This window comes from Panicum virgatum, chromosome 8K (assembly GCF_016808335.1).
Source record: "Panicum virgatum strain AP13 chromosome 8K, P.virgatum_v5, whole genome shotgun sequence".
NCBI lineage: Eukaryota > Viridiplantae > Streptophyta > Magnoliopsida > Poales > Poaceae > Panicum > Panicum virgatum.
Window position 1 is genome coordinate 45,014,778 of NC_053143.1, and position 4,457 is coordinate 45,019,234.

Here is a 4,457-nt window from a genome sequence, read left to right on the forward strand (position 1 = left end):
TGTTCTCTTTCGGTTTGTCCTGTACGATATGCGTCTGCGACCGAGGAATAAAGGTATAAGACATTTTTTAAGACAAGGGAATTTTATTAATTTGAAGGAATGTTATATCAAGATGATACAACTGAACCTAGAAAGAATAAAAGGTATAAGATTTGGGCCCAAGAAGCCTCCTCGACATATTTTCTATACTACTAAATATACTCTAACAGGAAAAAAACAGCTATTGGGAGAACATTAAGGTAGAATCGGCTTACCAGAGTGAGATTGCTTCGACGTCCCAGCGAACTAATCCAAGCTGCAGACTTCACTGTTCAGTGTTCACTAACTTGCTATGGGCTGGAGCATGGTGGTGGTGCTTTAGTTTATTTTGAAGCTGAACGAAGGACGAGGATCTATGCTGCACGGTTCTACTCGCTGGCTGCTACGATGCTGGTTGATCGATCGGTTGATGAGAAGCTTTAATATGAGATGCAGCTGAGGTACAAGAAATATTAGGAAGCTGTGCAGCTAGCGCCGTTAGTAGGTGAGAATTTATTGCATTAAATAGGCTCATGATAGTAACAAGATATTGAGAACAAAATAAATTTATGATAGGTACAAAATAGATTCATGATAGTTACAACAAGATATCGAGAATAAAATAGACTCATGATAGGTATAAAATAGACTCTGTTTTGCTAGCTGCGGCTGGTGGCTGATGCTGGTTTATTATGAGCAAAAATTATTGCTGATTGGCTGGTGGCTGATGCTGTTTTGATGTGAGAGAAAAATACTGTTGTCTGACTGAAAAAACGGCTGGTAGAACAGAGTGTGAATCACGATAAAAATGGGTGGCATTAAACGTGGCCGCTGTCCTCACCGACACTACCTGCCCACGTTCCTTGCATCGAGCCATTGAATAAGGCCGTGTTTAATTCGGTAGGGTGTAAACGCAAAAAATTTTGTGTTTCGAATCTTCCCAATTTGAAGCACTAAATAAAGTTTATTTACAAAACTTTTTGCATAGATGGATTGTAAATCGCGAGACGAATCTAATGATGCTAATTAATCCACGATTAATCAATAATTAGTGGATGATTACTGTAGCATTACTGTTGCAAATCATGGATTAAGTAGGCTCATTAGATTCGTCTCGCGATTTACAGCCCATCCATGCAAAAAATTTTATAAATAGACTTCATTTAGCACTTCAAATTAGTAAGATTCCTTTTCACTTTAATGCGTGTACGACTTTTTTGTGTTTACGGGCTGGAACTAAACACACCCTAATTATGTTAAAGTAGACCAGACGACACTGCAGGTAGCCCGGCGGCAACCTTGAGGCTGTGTTTAGATACGTAAATTATTGGTAAAAAGAGTAACATCGGACACTGTAGTTGTTTGTAGTAATTTTTATCCTACCATGACCTAACTAGACTCAAAAGATTCGTCTCGTCGTGCATATTAAAATTATGCAATTAGTTTTTTTAATTACCTATATTTAATACTCCATGTATGAGACAAAAAATTTGATGTAATAGATAAATAGTGAAATTTGGAGATATAAATTTTGTAACTAAACACACAGCCTGACTTGCTTACCCTCTCGCCCGTTCTATCAGCCACAGGCAAGCCGTGGCCGCCGAGCCGTACGTAGCTCATTGTCGGGTCCTAATCTGCCACTGTCCCACGGCACTGTTTTTTTTTGACAAGTGCACTCGCTGTGTACGTTACGCCCCTATTCATTGTTGTTCACGCATGTGTTGTTCGCTCCGCCATACTGCCACTGTCTCACGGCCGCCCACCCCCATTCGCCACTCAAAAAATCAAGAATACGGATGCAAGTTATACATATTTTGAATAATTGGCTTGATTTAAAAAATTAATAAAATAAATTAGAATAATATTCTGCGTAAATATTTTAAGAGAAAAAATAAACTAAAATAATATACCATCATAATTAATTAGTTAATTAAAAAATACTATTAGATATCCAACTGCATCCTTACCTATCAAACATCAACCCCATTATTAATGAAGATGTTGTCACCCGATCTGTCACACTGCCAAACGCCGCGCGCGCACACCCATTGGCCACTCCAAAAGCCAAGGTTCTCGGATCCAGTACTCTCGTGTCCGTCTCATTGCTCACTGTCACAACGACCACCAAGCTGAGTCACCCCTCTCGTGTGTGAACTAAACATTAGATCTGGTTTGGTTGGCTAAAGTTAATTTTTAACTAGGAATAAACATTAGTAGCTTGCTAAAAATAGTTGGCTAAAATTAGCAGTCATGTGTTGTTGGGATAAGGAGTTCCCTCCGTTCCAAAAAGACGGTCCTTTTAAAAAAATTTAGACACATTACTCATTCTAAGAAATAACCTTTGTCGGTACCTCAGGACCGGGGTACCCCTCTTGCTGAGTCTAGGCAAGAACCTCGTAGTTATTATTAACTACGCCCTAACAACCGAGCAGCCGGACCCCTGTGGTCCGGAGCCATACTCTCCCGGCAAACGGCCCCGGACCCGCTCCCCGCTTGGAAAGGGTCCGGTGGCGCCACGTATCCCGGGGGTAGCCCTCAGCCAAAACAGCTGGGGGCCCCGTACCACCCGCGGAGTCCCGGACCTCCCAGGAGTACCGGACCCCTGCCGGGTCTCGGACCCTCATACACTATCCGGACCCCTCAGCGGCGTAGAACTTACACCCCGCCTGGGGCAGGTCCGGAACCGCGAGGCTTTCACTGGAAGAGTCGTCTACCTACCGCATTCAATGCAGTAGGCGGAAGTGCGCACTGCCATAGCAAAGGCCGAGGCGGCTTTGGCCAGATTGCACTGTTGGTTGCATGTTGCCAAGGAGCACAGAGCAGTCGCTGGCACCGCCAACTCCGCGTATGTCAGCCTACTATGTCAGTTGGATACGAGTAAGCGTATCCGAGAAGAGATCCACAACCACTGTAGAACCATTAGTATCTTTCCAGTATAGTATACATCCTTGTTGGGCCCACCTGTCGGGGTCCAACGCCTGTGTACGCGTCCTCCTTTGCTCTATAAAAGGGAGACGCCCGTTAGAGAAGGACTCAGGCCCGGGAGAAGCCCGGCTGGGCAGAGGATAGACTCATTCATACCTAGTGCAATACACCACAGAGTGGACGTAGGGTATTACGCTCCGGCGGCCCGAACCACTCTAAATCCGTTGTGTTCTTGCGTTCTTGCCCCCAAGCTAGATCGGCCTAATAGCTTTAGCACTTCCCCGAGTACTCCCCCTCGGGGAATAGGCAGGTGCGTTCCGCCACCCGGCTGTGGGTACCCCCAAAAGCCCACGACATTTGGCGCCGTCCGTGGGGATGTGCAAGGGTTGGCTAGATCTCCAGGCTTCTGAGGCTGAGCTCATCCTCTGCAACGGTGACGAGAAGATGAAGAGAGGCATGGCGGCACCTACGCCGCATGTCACAGCGCCGAGGCAGCAGCGCCCTCGGTGCGGCGGCGCGCGCAGGCGCCTGCTGTGCGTCGCCACTGGACACCTCAGAGCCGGCGCAGTGGCGCGCAGCGGAGACCCCCGCTGTGCGCCACCCTACAACACCTCCGCGTCGGCTCAAGGTTTTCTCTCAAGCAACCACCAGACTCCCCTGCGGCGCTATATGGCGTCGGCTCAAGGCTTTCTCTCATGTGAAGCCTGGAGCCGACCACTGTGGCCCGGGGAAGTTTACCGTCGTCTCCTTCCCTCGCCAGGACCGAGTCTCTCTTGGTGCTGCTGCAGACAGGATTCCGCCACCAGGCGCGGGGGCCTAATGCCAGCACCAAGGTCGAGCCGGCGAACGACCACCCTTCTCCACGCTCCGTGCTCATCCAAATGAGCACCCAGCTCGTGGTGAGCAATCATCGGGCTGGCTTCAGACGGCAGCAGCAGGGCCACTCCCATTCAAAGCCAAAGAATTTGTTCTCATGCTATCTGAGCGTGGACAGTTCTTGTGCTGGAAGGCCCCGCAAGCTCCCGAGGTGATGCTGGATGATGCTGTACAAGCACGTTCAGAGCGCCTTCGCCCCCAACGACTGAGAAGAGCCCCCAATGTGGCAGTTCCACAACGGCCAGCAACGTGCAAGCCTTACGGGGCGACGGCTGTAGGTTTCCACTAGATAGGATTGAGTCTGTATCTCCTTTGTAATGATGTGGTGCCTACGTGTGGTCCAGAGCGGTAAAGGTCTGCCCTTGTAAACCCGCCTCTGGCTTCATCGCACAAACAGGCAACACCAGCAAGTGGTCCAGAGCGGTAGAGGTCCGCCCACGTAATCCCGGCCTCTGATGTACACCACAAATCAAGTAATGAAGGAGATTTTGCTTCCCCAGTCCCATCTATACATTAACTCAATGGCACTTGTCGTATAGCTTGCGTGTTTCCTTTTTTTCGGAACAGAGATCCTTCTTTTTTGCTAACGATCCAGTTGAGTTGCTGGCTTGTAGTCAGGTTGGGACACCCCACCT